We start from the raw sequence: 21834 nt of genomic DNA, 5'->3' as shown, positions 1-21834 counted from the left end.
AAGCGACATGGAGGCCCTGCTGACGCGGATTTCTCCCTCCATGCACACCTGCTGTGTTTGCTGCTCCTCAGGGCATGCAGCCTTCATCCACTTGCTGCGTCAGATGAGGACTTTGCGGAGGCGGTGGCCAAGGGTGGCACAAATGGCCTCTAGCTCCACCCTTCAGTGGAACTGTTATTTTTAGGTTTTCCCTTCTTTTCACAACCATCTCTGTTCCTCCCTCCGTGACTCACATTTGTGGAAATCACCATGTCCACGTGACCCCTTGAGCATGGGACTGGCTTGTTTTGACAAACACAGTTCACATTCCATGGCTACCTGCAGCACCTAGGGGACTCTGGTGTGGGGATGAGGACACAGCCTGGAAGCAGCCCCTGGGGAAGCTCAGGCAATGAGTCCCCCAGCTCTGGGCTCACATCACATGAATTGATTCAAGTCTCAGGCAGTACAGTGGTTAAGGCCCTGTTACTCAGGCACCAGGCTTGGAAGTCACTTCCGAGTAATCACACCTTGCTTGGTTGTTAGTCATTTGTCTAGGATGTTGAGCTCTCCAAACTGTTCAGAATGAAACTGGAGTATTTCTAGACCATTTGTGAATCATCTACTTCTATCAGTTTTAACTGTTTTTCCCCCTCCTTTAGTCATGAGGGGACACTTTTGAATCAACATCTAACATTCCAGGTAACCTGGCATGGCAGAGTAAAGCGTTGCCATGTGATCCAGGTCAATGTTTTCTCACGTGGCACCAGAAAGTACACAGTCTCTGTGTGACAGTTCCCCTTTCATGATAAGCAGGCTACTTTCCCACCATGACCCACCCGGAGATCTCCTCACACATCCCTTTTCTCACCTTCAGATACTCTGTTCTTAGTATTGGTTTGTTTGCTTCATTTCTGGCCTCTGTCTCCAGCTCTCTTTATCTCGTGCAAGAAACTTCTCTCACCAGACCAACTCACTCACTTTGGGCTCACAGTCTTTTCTCCCAGGAGCCTGTCTGTCTCGGGCCTCCAGATGCAGGAGCCTGTCTGTCTTGGGCCTCCAGATGCAGGAGCCTGTCTGTCTCGGGCCTCTGGATGCAGGAGCCTGTCTGTCTCAGGCCTCCAGATGCAGGAGCCTGTCTCTGTGTCCCTCAGTATTGCATTTAGCGTTGTTCCTCTTTAGCACTCGCTGAAACAGATTTCAAACGATCATCTAGTCAATTAACTTCCAAATGTCTGTCTTCCTGGGGAGATTGTAAACCTTGTGGAGACAAGTCTCTCCCTGACCTGCTGCTGTTTTAGGGCCCAGCAGAAAGCCTTGCCATGGGGAGTTTAGTCTCCAAATTTGTGTTTAGTCTCCCGATCTGTGTCCTTCTCCTCAGACCCACAGTCTGAAGGAAGAGTCGACTGATACGAGTGTAGCGTGTTCCCTGTGACACGTTCCCTGTGTATAAAGACGTACAATGTATGGCGTAGAAGCAGAGAGCAATTCTAGCGTCTAGCAGGAAGCACGGAAATGGAAGACCAACAGAGGGCTGACATTTGAGCTGGAATTCTGGGTAAGATTGGTGTTCAGGTGAAAAGAAAGGGAATTTTGAGAGAAAGACTTGGTGCCGAACAACCAAGAAGTCACAAAAGTACAGAATGAATGTCAAGGACAGCAGAGAGTCTTTTGTGTTAGATTAGAATGCACTGGACAAAAAAAGAGGAAACCAATCAAAAAAATGTGGGAGGACTGGTATTTTCATATAATTTTATATCATATTATTATATATTAATATGTAACGTTATGTTTATATATTGTTTTATTTATTTGTGCGTGCGTGCGTGCGTGCGTGCGTGCGTGCGTGTGTGTGTGTGTGTGTGTGTGTGTGTGTGTGTGTGTCTGTGTGTGTGGAGGCACAGAATGTGTGTGGACGTCAGGAGACTACATGTGCGTTCCGGACACTGCACTCAAGTTGTCAGGATTGGTGGCACGCGCCTTTACCTGCTGAGCTGTTTTGTTAGCTGTCTTCTAAGGTTTTAAGGGAACTGACCTAGAAGCTTGAAAATATGTAAATGCAATTCTCAGTTTTCATTTTAGCAAGATCTCTGCAGCAGAAGAATGATGGCTGATGGCAGGAGGGTGTGAGTGCTTTCCAGAAGGCTCTACAGGAGTCCAAGGGAAAAACAGGAAGACCCTCAACTCAGTCTGGGTGGCCTGAACAGGCAGAGGGAATGAACAATAAAGATGGGGAGAGGTAGTGAGGGGAGAGAGAGGAGCCAGAATACCTGGTGTAGTTAGCTCAGTGAAGGGAGGTTGAGGAATCAGGTTAAGTCTTCAGGTTTCCACAGGGAACATGTGGAATTTACAACGGCATTAGCTGTGACAGGAATATGGGTGGTGGGTTGGGAAATTGGAAGCAAGACTAGGGAGGGCAGCTCTTCTGAGCTCGGACCAGCCTGCCTTGGCAAGTCTCCTCAGCCTGATGGAAATGTCCAGAGGCAGGTTTCTCAGATTTCATTTTCACCCCTTAAGGAGCCCTTTCTAATGCCTTTGTCCTAATTGCGTTGTTCCCATGACATTCGGACTGTTGATGAATTGCTTGTAGACATGAAAACAGCAAGATTTACTGATCTTCCAATGAACCTATTTGCAGTCCAAGGAACAATATTGCGCCCATTGAAAAGGCACTGGGGACAGAGGACAGGAGGACAGCTGATGTAGCTAGAGTTTTCCAGTGTCCCGCCTGGCCCGTGGTCAGGACAAATCTCTCTCACCCACCAGTCCCACAGCTGCTCGGACCCAAATAAACACACAAAGCTAATATTATTTTTAAACTATGGCCATGGCAGGCTTCTTGTTATCTAGTTGGTATATCTTAAATTAACCCATTTCTATAAACCTATACTTTGCCACATAGCTTGTGGCTATCACATCTTGCTTCTCATGGCGGCGGCTGGCAGCGTCTCCTCCACTCTGTCTTTTTTCTTCCTCTCTATCTGTTTGGATTTTTTGCCTGCCTCTAAGCTGCCTTGCCATGGGCCAAACAGCCTTATTTATCAACCAATCAGAGCAACATATTTTCACCACATACAGAAAGACATTCCCCCCTCACTTCCCCTTTTCTTTCTAAACAAAAAGAAGATTTTAACTTTAACCTAGTAAAATTACATATATCAAGCAAGAATTATAGTTAGAATATCTAGTCTATTTGTATTTTGTAAAATTAAAGAAAATATTTTATCTATCCTATATTTGTGAGTCTAAGGTTTCACATCTAATTTATATTTTATCATAACCAAGGAAAATTATAACTATCTAGTCTTCAACTACATCAAAGACTTCAGAAGGATATAATATTACCTAAGTAAACAGGAAATGCATTGTAAGCAACTTCCAAAAATCTAGAATGACAGAGACAGCTGGCTGCCTGGACAGTCGCCTAAAGTTCCTCTGCAATATTGGAACATCCATCTTCAGGCCATAGGCCTAGTCTCTCAGTTACTTCTCTCTGTGTCCTGTAGAATATCTGGCAGTTTCTTCTGTGAAGCAGGAACCTGAAGGACCATTTTGCTTTGCAAAGTTCAGTGGTCACCTTCTTATGGGTCCTGATGTCCAGTCAATACAACATTTTGTCAAGCAGTCCAGGCAAGAACAGGTTCTTGCCCAAATGGCTATTATCTACTTCAGAAAAGATATGGGCATTGAAGAAACTGCATATGAAGTTAACTTTCACTGTAGCAAAAGCTAACCACTGGGCAACAAAGTGCCCTCGCATTGACTGCTGACAGTATACTGTCCAAAATGGACAAACAGGACACAAAACAAAGGACTATGATCCTTGCCAAGACAAGTGTGGTTGCAGCTTTGGCAACAGGCATCCTCTGAGGCAAGGACAATATGACACCATCGCTGAAGTGGCTTTGTAATCTGGAAAAGGTACAGTGCTCCTTTCTTTGAAGGCAGCTGAACAGGCAGTGGACCGATGGCTTCTGGTGTGCAGTGGAACAGTAGCTGAAACAGTTATTCTTGAAAGAGTAACTAGGCTGACGGAGTCTAACCTCTCAGTGGTAGACTGGCATTTAATAAAGGAGATGGAGCCATCCACAAACCAAGAAGAATGGGCAGCCAAATTCTAAAAATACCAGCAATTTCCAGAATTTAAAATCCTGAATCATGACAGGACATTGAAGGAATTCAAGTTTATCTGGTACATGGAATACTCACACTGAATGTGAGGTCGAGCTGTAAGCCTTGTGTACATCCTACTTCACAAATGAGTCTGTCAGATACGCTAAGCCTGTAGGTCAAAGATGATGCCCCAACGTGCAGAGAAACCTCTGGTGACTGTCCAGGCAGCTGGCTGTTTCTGTCATAACTCACTTTATAGAAGTCACTTGTTTGCACTTCCTGTTTTACTAGGTAATATTATTTCCTTCTTGGGTCTCTGAGGGAGTTGAAGATTAGATAATTGCAATTACACTTTTTCCTTGTTGACAAATTCAGAAAAGAAACTCACTAAGAAGTGTTAAGTGTATAAGTTTGAAAGACATCAAATGATAGTTTTCTGTTGGTAATACAAGTCAGAATAGAAAGTGAATTAGGTACATTTTGGACTCACCAAAATAGGATAGATAACGGAATATTTTCTTTGAAGTTGTCAAATGCATAAAGACTAGACATTGTTGGTGTATTTATTGCTTTTATATATTTTATATAGTTATTATAATTATTGTATGTAGTTTTTCTTATATTAGTTATAACTTTTAAAATTTTTATTAGACAAAAAAAGGGGAATGTGGTGATATTTTGTTTGTGCTCTAATAAAGCTTGCCTGGAGATCAAGGGGAAACGGTCAGCCATTTTAAGTAAACAAAGTCAGGCAGCACACGCCCTTAATCCAATCACTTATCAGGAGGGTCTCTGAGTGTTCAAGGCCACACTAGGGAACAGAGCCAAGTGTGGTGACACATGCCTTTAATCCCAGTACCAACCATAGAGACCTGGAGGTCTGTACAGACAGGTAGTGATAAGGAAGTGAGGTAGCCGGGCTAAGATAGCCAATGAGAGGGCATAACAGTAAGGCAATAAAGGTGTGGTTAGACAGGAAGTAGCTTACATTTGGAAGCTGCAGAGTTGGTGAGGTAAGGTTGGCTGGTGACTTTCCCTATTTCCCTGGTCTCTCAGGCTTTTACCCTATATTTGTCTCTGTGTTTTTATTTAATAAGACCATTTAGAAATTCATCTACAAGCTAACACTGAGGGGACACTTGAGGGCGCTTCAGAGAACAGGGACATGTCTGTAGAGGTGCATCAGCAATGAGCTGGACAGGTTGGATGTTAAATGATTATTGATGCTAAATTCACAGGGAAAGATGTGGGAGCGCTGACTGACAAGTGAGCCACAGAGTGGCTACAAACGGCAGGAAAGGCTTTAGGAAAAAAGAGAGGGAGGACAAGGCTGTAAAGGACAGAAAAATCCTGTACCACCATGAGAAACACCATCCAAAGCAACAAGACGCCAAGAAAGTTTGGTGTCATCAATGTACCAACAAGGGAGATTGGGGGGAGTGCCAAGGAGGCCTAGGGGCGCTGGATTATTAGCGACGGGGCGGTGTGAGCTGAATGAGGTGGGTATGGCAACAGGAGAGTCACACAGAGCAAGCATCTCTAAGGAGAAGACACAGGGTGCTGTTTTACAGAAAGGAAGGAAGTTACTGAACTACTCTAGGGATTTGTGAGATGAAGGGGCGGGATCCTTTCATTATTTAGCTGACAACTCTTGGCCTTCGGTAGCTCTCTCTCCCTCTCCTAATCTCCTGTGAAATCAGAGAATGAGACATGTTTGTAACCCTCGTAGGTGCCTGTGCCTTGTGCTGTGGATGTGAGGCAATACAATAGAACACAGAACACAGCTGGCAGGAAGCTAGCAAGACCGGGGTGTATGCATGTGTTTCCCAGATCGTGTGCCAAGCCCTGAAGTTTACTCATCTGCCAACATGTCTGAAAGACAAAGCCTAGAAACTGCTGGACCAATGGGCATGAGAGTCACCTGGACAGGAGAAGAGAGTCCCAAGCTCCGTTCTCACCAGCGGTGTGAGCTGCCCACTTCTGTCCATCCCTGCCCACAGTGTCCTAGCAACCATTTCCACCTTTATCAGTCTGATAATCAGAGAGCAGCCTCACATTTTAGTTTATAATTTCATTTTCTTATTTATGAATGGGGTTAAGTATCTTTTGGCGTGGTTAGAAGATAGTCTTATTTTTGTGAGGTTATTTGGAACTTTTTGGCATTTTTTATTTTATTATTATTGCATGATGACTTACACAGGTTCTTTGCTTATTAAGGAAAAATTATCTTCACTCATCGAAAATAAGTGGCAGGTTTTGTTGACTCATTTTGTGATTTGAGATACTGTGTGAGACATACTTCAGCATTCTGGTAGAAGTCCTCACTGTAGTAGTGTACAGTAGCTCAGCTTTCTGTTGTCCATAGCAAAGCTTTTACTACTGTGGGTTTATTTCTTAAACTCTAATCCATGCTTTCTTTTATCACTTTGCTGAGTTTATTTTCCTTCTACATTTTGAGTGCACTTAGAATTCAACTGCAATGACAAGTAAGATTTGGGTACAAGTATGCTTTCCAAAGGCCCGTCCATTTTGATGGCATTTCTTGAATAAGCTGTCTTTTGAACTGCCAGTTTTGGCCACCTATTGAATTCCTTTTTGTCTTTTATTTGTGGGATTCTATCCTATTACATAGATCTGTTTGTCTGTACAAGTACTGGTAGATTAATTCTATTCATTAATAGTCACACTTCACCCAAACACATACTTGGTCCTTCTGTTTGTCTACATATTCTGAAATCTCTTTGTGATATGTCTTGATGCAAACCTCTTTTCATATATATTTAATACTTATTATTTTTTCACACTCTACCACCCCATTCGTTTCTCCTCATTGTCTAGGAAACCAATTAAACTCTGTTTTAAATGAAGAACAATTTATTTTGAAAAATAAAATTAACAGTCTTGGTGTAGTTTGTTCATAACATAAGAGTGATTTATTTTTCATTTTGCCCTGTCAAAATTGACGTGTAAGTCAGATTTGATCATCGACTCAATTACTGGATCAGAGTGACTTCTTTTGCTGTCTTCATTACTGTAATATAGGTGTGCATATCCTATCTCATGAGCACCTATCAGTATCCTCAATGAGTTAAAGCTTCACAAGTGTTTTGTGCCCAAGAAAGTTGGGTGCTGCAGAATATTCCTTTACACTGTGTGAAGATGTGTCACGGTGATTGGTTTAGTAAAGAGGTGAATAGCCAATAGCTAGGCAGAAGGAGGTTAGGCAGGACTTCTAGGGGCAGAGAAGTCTCAAGGAAAAAGAAAGGTGGTACGTTCAGATGAAGCAGGACATGCAGGAAGAGAGGTAAAAGCCACAGGCCATGTGACAGCACATAGATTAGTAGCAAGGGGGTTAATTTAAGTTATAAGAGCTAGTTAGAAACAAGCCTAAGCTAAGGCCAAACTTTCACAATTAATCATGTCTCTGTGTTATGATTTGTGGACTTGATGGTCTGAAAAACCCTGCTATAGTTGGGAAATGTGGCAAAGGCACACTTGTCTGAAGTTAATTTTCTCTCGCTGAGGCTGGTGAGATGGCTCCGCTGTTTAAGGCTCTTGCTGCCACATCTGACAACCTGGGTCCAGTCCCCAAGAGCCACATGGTAGGAGAAATCTCCCATGTGTACCGTGGCACTTGCACCCCACATACGTACACATGTGCACACACATGATCTAATACATTGCTCTCTTTGGTACTCGATTTCCTAGCCTTTCTGCACTGGAGTCCTGTGTAACTCACTCATGCATGTCTGTTTTCTCTTCTGCGGGTCTGACCCGCCACACATACCTGTCTCTTCTTTCTTCACCGTGTTTCTCATTTCCGGAAGTCCTGTTTGCTCCTTTTCAAATGCACCACTGAAACTTTTCACTATTTCTTATTTCCCAAAAATATTTTCAAATGTATTCCAATAAAATTTGCACAATTGATTATGATACGTCTTGCCGTATGACGTCTCCACAGTCTGTTGGCTTTGCTGGCTCTAATCAATGCTTTGGTGTCTAGTGATTGGCGGCCAGTCTTCAGCCACACCACCTCCCGCCCTGGGAGAAATCCACTGTGCAAGATCCCAAGGTGAAGTTCTCTGCCTGTGTAAGTGTTCAGGTTTACTTCTTCAATGACTTTGGGGAACTACAGTTTAGTAACTTTTAAAAATTAAATCCATAAGCACCCACTGGGCAGTTCTCTGGTGCCAGCCTGCCAAACACATCTCCTCTGAACTTTCCTCGCTCTGATTAGTGTTCTAGTGATTCTCCCACGGTCCCACCCTGACAGGGGTGAAGGCCTTCTCCACACACTGGATGAATTCTGGCCCTTGGCGTCTATCACAGTCACTCTAGTCCCATGAAACCACAGCCAGCTCAACTCAACCTACTCAACCAATGAAGTCAGAGCAAAAGCCGTTGCTCAGCAATTCCTTATCACCTCGATAGCTCCCTGGGGGCTCCAGGAATTGTATTTAGGGGTTGTAGAGATGGCTCAGTAATTAAGAGCACTTATTACTCTTTAAAAACCTTCTTTTTATTTACTCTATATGTCTTTCACACCATGCCTCCCCATCTCACCCATCTTCCCTACCCCCACAAATAAAACAAAATAAAATGTAAGAGAAAAAAGGAGGAAGGAAGGGAGGGAGGGAGGGAGGGAGGAAGGGGAATTTCGTGGAAGCTGCAGTGTGACACAGTGAGCCACACAGTAACCCTCTTATCCATACAGTTTTACTTGCAGGTGTTCATCACAAAGAATCCTTGGTCTGGCTCGAGTCCCCTGGCCTCTGCTGCACCATCGTCACTGGACCCTCACTGGGACTCTTCCTGGACATCCCGCTGCTGCCCTGTGTCATGGAGATCCTGCAACCCTATCTCATGAGCATCTATCAGTATCCACAGGACAGATCTCCTCACCTTGCTCCCACAGATCACAGATGGGGTGGATGTTGGGGTGGGTTAACACGTAACCCTGGTTCAGGGCCTGGGTAGTTGCGGGTTGGTCATTCCTCCAGCTCTCCCTGTCTTCACCACCAGGGGGAGCTCTCCAGCATTGCCCCGCTAGTTCACCCCTTGCAGCAGTGAGCAAGGGGCGGGGCCAGTTCTCCCGCTTTCATGCCCTCATTCCAGGTGACCCCGACTCTAAGGAGAGAACCCTGGCCCACACCTTGTGGCACCAGGCAGATAGGCACTACTATGGTGAGCAAATGTATGGTGTGGTATGGGAGAGAGACAGAATGGTTCATGTCTGGTGGACAGAGGCATATCCGAAGAGGCAGAATGGGTGAGGAGAGGGATGAGGTGGCCTGATCACCACCCAGGGCCATGGTGATGTCTGGGCCTGAGCTGCTGCTGGGGCCCATTTCTGGCTTCAGGCTCTGATGCAGCCATGGTCTCCTGATGCCACCAAAGACCGAGAGGATAGTGCTGCACAGAGCTGGTCCCGCCCTTCACTGGCTACAACACTAGGGAGAGCTGGTCCTGCCCCTCACTGGCTGAAGCACTCAGGAGAGAGGGTCCTGCACCTCACCTGGGCAGCACAACAGAGCTGACCCTCTTTGCAGGAGCATGGACAAGCTGGGCCTGAGGGTGTGAGAATGGGAGAGCAGGTCATGTTCCTCTCATATGCCCTGGGGTGACATGAGTGAGGGAAAGATTCCCTCCTCCCCCTCCCCCTGCTGCAGGTGGGGGACCTGCCCCAACTCCTCACCAGCTGCAGTACTCAGGAGAATGGGCCCTGGGCCTCACCAGGACAGCACAGTAGAGCTGACCCTGTAGATAAGGGGTGTGGGTGGGGGGGGGGGGGGGGGGGGGGAGCCTGAGGGGTGGGAGAGCCCTGAGGGTGGGACAGCCTGAGGGTGTGGGGGGGGGTGGGGAGCCTGAGGGGTGGGAGAGCCCTGAGGGGTGTGGGATGAGAGCCCTGAGGGTGTGGGACAGCCCTGAGGGTGTGGGAGAGCCCTGAGGGTGTGGGAGAGCCCTGAGGGTGGTGGGAGAGCCCTGAGGGGGGGGGGTGGGGGTGGGAGAGCCCTGAGGGTGTGGGAGGGGGTGGGAAGCCTGAGGGGGGGGAAGCTGAGGTGTGGGAGAGCCCTGAGGGTGTGGGACAGCCCTGAGGGTGTGGGAGAGCCCTGAGGGTGTGGGAGAGCCCTGAGGGTGTGGGAGAGCCCTGAGGGTGGGTGTGGGGTGGGACAGCCCTGAGGGGGTGTGGGATAGCCCTGAGGGGGTGTGGGACAGCCCTGAGGGTGTGGGAAGCCTGAGGGGGGGGGGGGGGGGGGAGGGGGGGGGGGGGTGGGAAGCCCTGAGGGTGTGGGAGAGCCCTGAGGGTGTGGGTAGTATAGCCCTGAGGGTGTGGGAGAGCCCTGAGGGTGTGGGACGAGCCCTGAGGGTGTGGGAGAGCCCTGAGGGGTGTGGGAGAGCCCTGAGGGTGTGGGATAGCCCTGAGGGTGTGGGATAGCCCTGAGGGAGTGGGATAGCTGGCCACACACCCCCTTGTCCGCCATGTGGTGGTGAGAGCTAGGGAAAGAGGCCTCCCTCCTTGCCTCTACCTCCTGTGGTGGGCAAGGGGGCTGCCCCTCCCCTCACCAGCTGAGTACTCATGAAAGAGGCCCTGCACCTCACCTGGACCTGAAGGTGTGGTGTGGGAGCACCGACCCTGAGCCACTTACCACTCTCGTAAAGGACACAGGTTCAGTACCCAGTTCCCATGTGACAGTTCGCAAGCCACCTTTAACCAGTTACAGGGACTCTAACGCCTTCTTCTGGCCTCCTCACAGAGCACATAAACCTACAAAGACACACATAACAGGAAACTAATAAATGAACAAATCTTTTTTTAAACGAATTGTATTTAAAGCTTGGAAATGAACTTTTTAAAAAACTAACAATCATAGGAGAAATTTTCAATGTGTTTGCTCTGTTTTATTTTTGAAGGGAAAAGAAATAAGATACATAAAATTCAAATGAACCACTTTCCACTGAGGAAACAAAGTGATTTCTTTTTCCCTCAACTAGTTTGGAAAACTTATCAACTAACTACTTTTAAGTCAGAACCATAGGACTTTAATACATAAGAATGTTCAAAATAGTTTTTGCTAAGATTTTCAAATAAAAATCCACAATCTAACATGACCAAATTTGAGTTTAGCAGCTGCATACACATGTGTAATATAATTCCTCGCAGGAATGGAGACGGAGTCAGGTGTGGTGGCGCATGCTTTTAATCCCAGCATTCTGGAGGCAGAGGCATGCAAATCTCTGTGAATTAAAGGTAATAATTAATAATTAATAACCAAGATAACCCCCACAGACATGTCCACTGGCCAATCCCATCTAGGCAATTCTCCCGTTGCGGCCTGCGTCCAGGAGACTTCAGGCTGGGTTGAGCTTGGAGTTGGTTATCTGTAGGGTACATGTGGGAGTGTGGTCAGGATCACATTCTAAAGACGACAAGATTGTCCTCAGACACAAGGCTGTGTGGATGAGGGGACACACCTGTTCTTTTCTTCTCCTGTGCAGACTAACATCTGTGGGCCGAACCCAAGCAAATCTCCCCCTGCCTTACCAACACGCTTCCCTTTGACCCGAAACGTCCCCAAGTTTTATGGCTTGGATTTGGATTGTCTCCCAGGGTCCATGCTATTAGCAGCTTGGTCCTCAGCTTGGAGCTGATGAGAAATATTAGAAATCTCCTGGGATGGAGTGCAAGGCTTTAGGTCACTGGGGTGTGCTTTGAAAGGGATTGTGGGACTGTTGTCCGTGCCTCTCTCTTCTGCGTTTTGGCAATCTCGGCATGTTTGACACGCTGATGGGCTGCTTCAAAACACGGGGCCCTGGGAGCCAGCATCGGTCTCCTGCAGTTCGCAGCTTTCTGTGGCTACCAAGCCTCTGCTTGAAATATAGCTCTGATCCCCGTGACCTGCTTGGAACTCCTTCAGCATCCCTGGGCCTTCTGTCCCAGGGTGGGAACTTCTGCTTTAGAAAGATGTTATGGATATTTAGGAACAAGGGACTATAAATCTTTTAGCAAATGTGCAATCCTATGGAAATGTTAAATAACAATGATTCTCACTTAACCTCATTGATGGCATTTGGACAACACAAAGAAGTCTTGCCAGTTTAGGGTGTAGCCACCAAGAATTTGTAAAGAAACCACCAAATACCTCTTGCTAAGGCCCAGGGGACATTCTCTTCATCGACATCAGTCTGCAGCAGGGGATGTGTTCTGTTGGTCTGTGTTGTGCTTTGGCTCTCATCTGTCCAGGGCTGGTCACAGGATTCGAGAATCTCAGCTCTCTGCAACCGGCCTTCATCTTGGATGACAAGTTTGACACAATTCTTTTCCAAATATTTCCGTCCTCTGCAACTACCCCTGCCCCTAAATTGACATACATGTTTCCAAAATCCAATTACCCATGTTAACTAGGGACTCTCTATCTGAATAAATGATTTCCATAAGTGTTCCAAGAAACTTTAACCATAATAACTTCATCGTAATTAATAGCTCTAAATTAATCTAGGGAGCCTTTCCCTAGAGTCACCCAGAAGACTGAGTTACTCTGACAGCCTCCCCTTAGGCTGCACTCCACGTTTCCATGGAAGCTCCCGAGCGTGAACAGATGGTCAAGGAGGACTGTCAGAGTCAAGAATGAAACAATGGGGCATGGGGCTCTGTTGGTAGAGTGCTCACCTAGCACCCACAAGGCCCGGGGTTTGATGCCCAGGGGTAATGGCACACACCTGGAATTGCAGCATTCAGGCAGAGGCAGATCAAAAGTTGAGGGTCATCTTTAGTGACACATGATATTAGATGGCAGCCTGGCCATCTGTCTCAACAAAAACAAACAAACAAACAACAAACAAACAAAAAGCAACAAAACAAACAACAGACCCCCAAACAAAACAAGTTGAAAGGAAACAAGAAGTCTGGTGGTCTGAACACTGGATGGTCACCATAGTTACCCCAAGCGAAGACTTCTCCCAAATCTTGGAAAGGGGAGACACCTCTGTGCCTCCTGCCTCCTCACTGCAGTGCTGATGAATGCTGTCCACTCAAGGTGACTGTCCTCTCTCTTAAGGGCTTTCTGGGGCCATAGTTACACCAGCATCTCTCAGTCTTCCAGTTGACACAGCCCCTACAGTCTGTCTCCATCAGAGTTTAGGTCTCATTTTCTTCCTGGGTTACATCCCCCAGACCCCAACCAAGCTTCTAGGGCCTGGGGGCTCTGAAACATCTCCCCAGACTCTGTTGCATCTTTCATGTACTGAGTTAGTACCAAGATGGTTTGGAGCAACCAAGTCCTCGTTTATTCCCTTTACATAGTTGTAGACGGTTACTACAGGTTTAGTCAAGTGGCCCAATAACCCAGCTAGGCCCCCTCTCAGAAGTGCTCATGAACAGGCACAGTAGTGATGTTTCTGAAGATCCGTGGCTGCAGGGAGGGAGCAGGCTCTCTCTTGACCCTTCCGTTACTCTTGCAGTGAGTTCATACTGAGCACTAGCGGAGAATCCACCCGTCGGCCACCATAAAATCACATCTGATTAACCAGGCATCAATCTACACTTTGCAGAAAACTTCACTACGACAAGCTTGGAAGAGATTCCACTTTAAACACAACAGCACACACGAGAACATGGTATTCACCACTACACCAGCACAAGGTGCTGGGCACACATAACTGTATCTGATGGCATCCAGGTGAGTGCTGATGTAAAAAAGATTTGTGCTGTGTGATGCGTGTTCTCTGGACCTATTTTCTCTTCTCTAGTTTTTGCCTTAAACTGAGCAGCTCTGGCTGTCTGGAGCTCAAGGGCGTCTCACCGCAGTGCTGGGGTTATAGGCACAGGCCTGCCTGTTGTTGCTTGATTTACTTTTTAACTCTTATTTTAGTGAAGTGATTCTAGTATACTTTTAGAATCAGGATTCAACACAAGGACCACATTAAAGGGTAAAAATGTCTCAGTCTGGCAAACACTTGCCAGGAAAGCCTCCATGCTCCAGAATAAGCCAGCAACGGATGGTTCCTACCTGAGCCTGCGATGGTGGCAGAGCCGAGGCCGGAAGACTCACCAAGGCCAGAGCCTCCCCTCCTTCAGACACTGCAGAACCTCCAGCCCCTGGCGCCACAGTAAACAGTCTTGGCCTCCTCCAGCGGACTGGAGCCCTTCTGACTAAAAGAAGAAGTCTGCCTCTCAGAATGGCTGTCTTCTGCCTTTCTCTCTGTCCCCTCCGTCACCCCTGATCTAACTCTGGTCAAGCATCTTTTGTGCTGTGTCTTGACCATTTTTTAAGGACAGAGACTAAGATGGCGCACTAGCCCCACCCAGTCGCCTTCTCAGTCATCCTGCATTGGGAATCTCCCTCTTTTTTAATGATGGAACCTCACTAGGAACATAAGCCAGAGTACTCCAACACCCCCCAGAGGTGCAGATACCCCAACCAATATAAGATACAATAATCAGCACTGCAGGGGACGTTTTTCACATGCTAGATGGTATCTTAAATGGTTCCTCTTCCAGAATTTCTTTCTGAGTTTGAAAAAGTGATTGTTGGGATCTTTTCTGTCAAGAAAACTCAGGAAGTTTTGGACCTGGATGAGGGCATGCCCGCATCACAGCAACCCGCTGATTCAACAAAGCAGTCTGAACTGGTGGTCTCAGCTACCATCGCACTGAAAAGTGGGAATTAAAAAGTTTGGGGGTGAGTTGCTTTGAATGGAAAAGCAGGAAATGGGAATGCTATGGTGTAGGGCCAGTTGCTGTGAATGAGGAAGTAGGAAGTGGAGATGATGCAGGTGTGGAGCCAGATGCTGAGACAGGAAAAAGGTGATGCTATTATAAGAAAGGTTTGTCGGGCTGAAGATCTAGAATGATCAAGAAAATAATGAAATTAAGAGTTGCTAGTCAGGGGAATAGAAAGAGACTAGAGCACCTGATTTCACTGAACAGACACACACACAGATGTACACACAGATGCACATATCCATGCACATGCAAACATAGACACACAAAGAGACATAGACACACAGGCACACGCGCGCACACACACACAGAGATGTACACACAGATGCACACATCCATGCACACGCAGACATAGACACACAAAGAGACATAGACACACAGGCACACGCGCGCGCGTGCGCACACACACACACACAGATGTACACACAGGTGCACATATCCATGCACATGCAAACATAGACACACAAAGAGACATAGACACACAGGCACGCGCACACACACAGCCTATGGATTTGTGCACACAAGGGACTGCTTGGTGTGGCTCAGGGCTGAGGGCATGGAGCCATCGTGGGGTAGGTGTGGCTCAGGGCTGAGGGCATGGAGCCATCGTGGGGTAGGTGTGGCTCAGGGCTGAGGGCATAGAGCCATCGTGGGGTAGCCTGCTCTGCCTTACAGGACCTGCGTCATCTGAGAGTAAGGAGATGGGGTTGCCCACTCCAGCACAGAAGGAAGAAACTGAACTTACGGGCATTAAGAAATATGGCCAAGGATACAGAGGCCTGGGACTCACACTCAGACACAAGAAGCGAAACCAAGAACATACTCTCAGTGGTTGTGACAGCTGCCTCCATGGGAAGTCTTAGTCAGTCTGGAGCTAGGGACTCGGTGAGGGCCGACAACGGAGCAGGTATGTCGCACATGCTCACCTGACTGGTCTAAGCCCCACGTGCTTGCTGGGCCTGGTCTGCTGTTCCTGGCGAAGTCCACTTCTGCAGTGTCCCCTTGCCATCTCCATCGGCCTTGCAAACTCCTGTGACCAGACTTCCAGCTGTGACTTGGTGGAGATTTCTCTATGGAAGCCGCCATGCAGAACCTTGCTGTGAACTTACTGTTCCTCTATGCTCAAAACTCTGGCTTCAACGCCACAGGAAATACCCTGCTTCTTCAGATAAGACAGAAATTAAGCCTCTGTGGAAATCAGAACGGGTTTATGCTGAATGAAAGCAGCACTCTTCTTTCTCAAAAATTCCATGAACTTTACTGTGGATTTGACTTCTGGAAACTCCTCAGGAAACTCATCTATTTTCTGAGCTTGACCATTCTGTATGATCACTCCACGTTTCCATCTCTTCCAAATGGATTTTTGCAATGCAGGACTCGGGATGATTGCCTAACAGCATTAACAGCTAATAAATTAGTCTCCTCCTTGCTATTTTTTGAACAGGGCTGGCAGCATCGAGACCCTGTAGGTTTGGGGGAGGGGCTTCAGAGGCTATGTGAGCTATGAGGTCAAAGGTCAAGATTCCAACAGGACAGCCATGCTGCTTCTGAGGAGGGGGCGGGCACCTGAAATTAGTCTAAAATCTTTCAAACCAAAGTACTTCAGAATTTTTCAGTTTTCAGAGAAGCTATATGCTTATACATGTACTCTATAATATTCTCTAGAAACCTAGAGTACCATCCCCTAATAAAATACATATTCATATTTTCTCATCTAAATATATGAATATTTAAACTAAGTGACTTAAGCATAAAAAATGGTCTAATATTCATTCAGGTTAGCTTTGATTCAAACAAGTTTGGTCAGACCAGTCTTTTATCAAATGAGTTTTCAAATCCCTTTTCATTTTCAATATTTTTGGGTGTGTGAGTTTATCAGGAGGAACTTAGAGGACCTGCAATGGAGAAGAGTCTTTTAATGTTGTTGCTGCTCAAACAGGCCTACGGAATCCTAAGAGTCGGCACAAGAGGCAGGCATGGCTTAGCTGCATTGTTACAGGGGGAACACCCAGGTAGATTCCAGAATTGCCTGGGTTCTCGGAGCTGGTGTAAGGGTGCAGATCTGATGTAATCAATTCCAGACCTGGGCTCCAGCCACCATGATGTCCTAAGAAAAGAACCAGCTTGGCATCCCGTCCCTGAGAGCAGGCTCCTGGCTACCTCATGTGGGAGCTGTCCTGACCTAGAATCATCTGTGAGGGGTATCAGGAGGACACAGCCCCCTGCTTTCACCCGGGGCCTCTCTGGTTCTCCTGCCAAAGGCATTTTTAGAATAGTTTTAGTGCCCCAGACACTCTTAGGGCAGCCATTTCCTTCCCTTCGGACTCTTTCCCGGCTCCTTTCTTTCTCCTCCCCAGTGCGGCTCTGAGGCACTTGTGAGAGGTTGTTTATTGCCTTTGGCTGACTCCACCTTTCTCCCTCTCCAGCCCTGAGCTTATCTTCTCTCTGCCAGGGGACTAACCTTTGTGTCTTTCCTCCTGCGATTTCATGGGGGAGCCTTCCACCCGGATGATTGCACATGCTCCTGGCCGTGACTGGGGAGAAATTGCCCTTTGGGTGGAACATGTTCAAGAAATGTGTGAAAGCACTGAGCTTCCTGAATTTCCCTCTGCTGTGCTCTTTGGCAGGGCTGGGATGCACCCCTGTCGCAGGCTGGGACCAGGGCTCCAGGTACAGTCCAGGCTCATAGGCCACTTAGGCAGCTTTACCTGACACACAGGGAGCCTGGGGGGTCACGGGGATCACAGGTTCTGTCCCATCCTCAGGACAAACGGACAAGAAAAGCTTGCTGGAGAGGAGCTCATGAGTCCCACCCTCCCAGAAAATATAAAAACAGTTTCTGTTGCTGGAAGAAATGTTGCCTTCCATGGAGCAGCTGCCCACTGCTTGTAAATTGCCCATGTTTCTGTAAATAGCCTTCACCTAATTCAATGCTCCTGATTAAACACATGGGTTCGCCAAGAGGCTTGGACAGAATCATTTATTTGGTCTGTTGTTGTGCCCTGTCTGCAGGGAAATGGCTCTTGTTTATCTCCCCAGGAGAGGTCCATGCAAGAGATACTCCCGTTCTCCTTCCTTCCTAACTTATGTCATGGAGTTATGAGAATGGCGCTGGACACCCCGAGTCGCTGTGAGAAGGAAGATGGTAAGGTGAGCATCCTGCTCACACACTGCTCTCCTCTCCCCGCTGGGAAGCCCATGCTCTGGTGTTGCAGAGGAATGCTGGAGTGAAGACTCCACCACCAACGTGCTGTAGGCTCTAGAATGCAGTTCCTTTCTGACCCAGCAGGAGCATGCTCCATCCCTGCATCGGCTTTGTCTCACAGCTTAGGAACAAGGACTCCATAGCAAGTGCATCCATCAGCGAGGCAGGGGCTGGAGCCGGCGGCTGGGGATCCCAGCCCGTGCTCTGTGCTAGGATGCCCAGCCCTCCAGGTCTGCCAGGCACTCACGCTTCTCCCTTCTTAGAACACCTCTCAGACACTGGCCAATCAGAGCAGCCGGTCACCCTGAGCCTGTGGCATTGGTAAGCTTTCCCCCTTGGTTAGCCACAAGTTTGCTTGGTGTGTTCACACTTCCGCACAGCGGAGGAAAAACTCCGCACTCCCAAACCTGCACTGGGTGACATTTTTAAGCCAGCGAAATCTGAAAATTCATAGACAGTAAGTGTTTCCTGAGCTGTGTCGCTTTGCTACACTCACTCTCCACATTGCCTCTTATTAGCTGACCCCAACCTGACGTGTCGTCGGTTGCTGGCTCCTTTGAGGTAGAACATATGCTTTCAAACTGACCGGGAGTGAATTCAACACTGTTAATATAGAAGTTCCACAAAGTTCTGACTGACTCTTGGGAGTAGCTTACAATCCATCAGACTTAATCCTCTATGTTTGAAAATTTGGGGCCTTCTGGAACACATTAGAAGGAACTTTAGTTGCAGAGTGCAGATGGAGCGGAAGGGCTATGCAAACTAAAACATCAAATGGTGCTATTAATCCAAATATCTTACCACAGTGGCTGTTTCTTTTGGAAGAGAAAGAATAAATCCCAGGACTCACTTGGCCTGAAATATGCAGGTACTCAAGGCAAGTGATTATTGCTCCCTCTGGTTCAATCTATAACAAATGTTTATTGCACGCTTAATATATGCTTGTCACAGGTGTTGGCTATTGACGTAAATTACATTGAATGAGAGACAGAAAATGGCTGCTGTGCTTCTGGAGTTTTAGTCTAGGGGAAAAAACCTTTGTGATTCTGCTTTGCAACAGAGAGCCTGGTGCTCTGGAAATGCCTGACGGGACCTGAGACCTAACCTGAGGAAGTGGTATGTGAGCAGAAACCCACAGGCTAAGTTAGCCAGGTTCAGACTTCGAGAAAGTGTTCTAAGGTGGGGAATCTAACGTGAGTAAGCGTCCTGAGTTGAGGACAGGACTTGGCACACGTGAGTTGCTGAAATGGGGCTGTTGGGCCACTGAGTTGACAGGCACTACAGTAAGTTCATGGTCCACAGTCGGACAGGACAGTGTCAAAGTCTACAAGCGGGCAGACCTCTTTAGTAGCTCCATCAAGGCCACAGCCTTAAGTGAAGGCCTTCCAGTTGATTCCATCCCAGCCTTACCATTCCTGGAGGATACCGGTACTGCCAACTTCCTTAGGCTGTGACTGGGGCTTAGACTGTGAGCAAGGCTCACCCAGATGCACATTGCCAGTCAGGGCACAGTGGGGGTGCAAGCCAGGTTTCTTGATCCTAAGTTCAAAGCCTTTCCCACATCTCCCCTGTTACTCTCATCCTAAGAGCACACTTTTCTTCTCAGATCTTCTATCAGGGCTCGTTGTAGTTTGCCAACAAGAAGTGTGCATTTCTCCATGGCCCCTTGATGAGACGGCAGTGTCGAAGCTGGATCGCTGGCCACACCCTCGTGACTGTGCCCACCCTCATGACTGTGCCCACCCCCGTGACTGTGCCCATCCTCGTGTCTGCAAGTGAGTTGTCTCCGTGGAATCACTTACACAGTCACTGTCCTCATCTCCTTCCTACATAGTGCATGAAGAGCAGCACTCATTTTGTTCACAATAATCACTTCCATCCTCTGAAGTTATACTTCTCATTAGAGCCCAGTTTCTGTTTATATCCTGTGGTCATGGGTGGCCCAACCTTACCAAGCACTATGTTGAGATAGACTCTTGTCAATCACTATCTCAGAACAGGTGTCAGGAACTACCATGGTCTCTCTCTCAAACCTAAGTCACATGAAAATTTTGGAGAATAAGGTTTAAAAAAATAAAATGAACACATGGAAATATCAAAACAACCCAGTCTTTATCCTGATACATCCCTGTAAGGAAACCCTGGCATGTATTGTTCCTCTGAGAGAGACAGGTGAGGCCCCGTAGTCTCTGGCTGGAAAGGGCTGCCTGCCAGGCTTTTTTGGGGATATGTCACTCTGTAGTGTTCCCATTTCCCTCCCCAATAAAGTCATCATTTGGAAGGGCTTGAGATGAAGAGAGGAAATCAGTGCCAGATGGCCCAGGCTCAACTCCTCAGCAAAATGGCTGAGCGCTGCCTAGGTAAAGAAGCACCCCTGAACTTTAGGAAATCAATGAGCACCCCAACAATGTTGTCAAGTCACATGAAGCCACAGGGATGAGGCTGGGGCTTCATTCTCATGGTGTCTATGGAGACGTCAAGGAAGACTGCAAAAAGGCAGCCTGAGAACACGCTCGCTTTTGGAATTACTCTTTAGCCGTGACTTGGAAACAGCTTCCTGCCATCATTCAGTGTTTCCAGCCTGGATTCAGGAGAGCTGAACCACGTTAGCTTGTCCTTGTAAACCCAGACAGTAGAGACAACTGTGAGTGGCTCTAAGCCATCACCACATTCTTAACATAATGTAAACTAAGCATCACTTCTAAGTTCACAGCCCATGTGTGCTTCAACTACCCACACAAAGAAGTTGGTGTCCATATAAAATAGACCTTTATTAAAAAGAGAGAATACCTCCTTTTAAGGATGGCATTTAACTGCTAAGGTAAAACAGAACTATAAATACAAAAGTACTATTAAGAAATTCGGTTGATACCTGAACAGAACACTGATAGTGCAGGCACTAAGATCAACAATTAATAAATGGGACCTCATGAAACTGAAAAGCTTCTGTAAGGCAAAGGACACCATCAATAGGACAGAATGTCACCCTACAGAATGGGAAAAGATTTTTACCAACTCTACATCTGACAGAGGGCTATATTATCCAAAATACATAAATAACTCAAAAATTAGACATCAACAAACTAAACAATCTAATTTAAAAATGGGGTACAGATCTAAACAGAGAATTCTCATTAGAGAAAACTCAAGTGGCTGAGAAACACCTAAAGAAATGTTCAATATCCTTAGCCATCAAGAAAATGCAAATTAAAATGACTTTGAGATTCCGTCTTACTCTTGTCAAAAGGCTAGGATCAAAAACACAAGTGACAGCTCATACTGGCAAGGATGTGGAACAAGAAGAACACTCCTCCATTGCTGGCAGGAGTGCAAATTTATATAACCATCATGGAGATCAATATGGCAGTTTCTCAGAAAATTGGGAATTGATCTACCTCAAGACCCAGCTATATTGTTCTTGGGCATATATCCATTCTACCACAAGGACACTTGATCAATTATGTTCATAGCAGCTTTACTTATAATATCCAGAAACTTGAAACAACATAGATGTCGCTCAATCAAAGAATGGGTAATGAAAATGTGGTACATTTACACAGTGGAGTGTTACTCAGCTGTTAAAAAAGTGACATCATGAAATTTTCAGGCAAATAAATGGAACTAGAAAAACTCATCCTGAGTGAGGTAACCCAGACCCAGAAAGACAAGCAAATATGTACTTATTGGTGAAATTATTAAGGCCACTCCACGTAGTTAAAAGGGAGGTTTATTTTGTAGGGTAACTTACAAGTGAAGGGATAGGTAACAGGGTCTAGGAAAGATGTGGTGCAGTCTGTAATGATGCTCTGATATACCC

The sequence above is a fragment of the Peromyscus leucopus genome, chromosome 19, assembly GCF_004664715.2.
Source record: "Peromyscus leucopus breed LL Stock chromosome 19, UCI_PerLeu_2.1, whole genome shotgun sequence".
Classification (NCBI taxonomy): Eukaryota; Metazoa; Chordata; class Mammalia; order Rodentia; family Cricetidae; genus Peromyscus; species Peromyscus leucopus.
The sequence above is the reverse complement of the archived record's forward strand: the minus strand, read 5'-3'. Positions refer to the sequence as shown.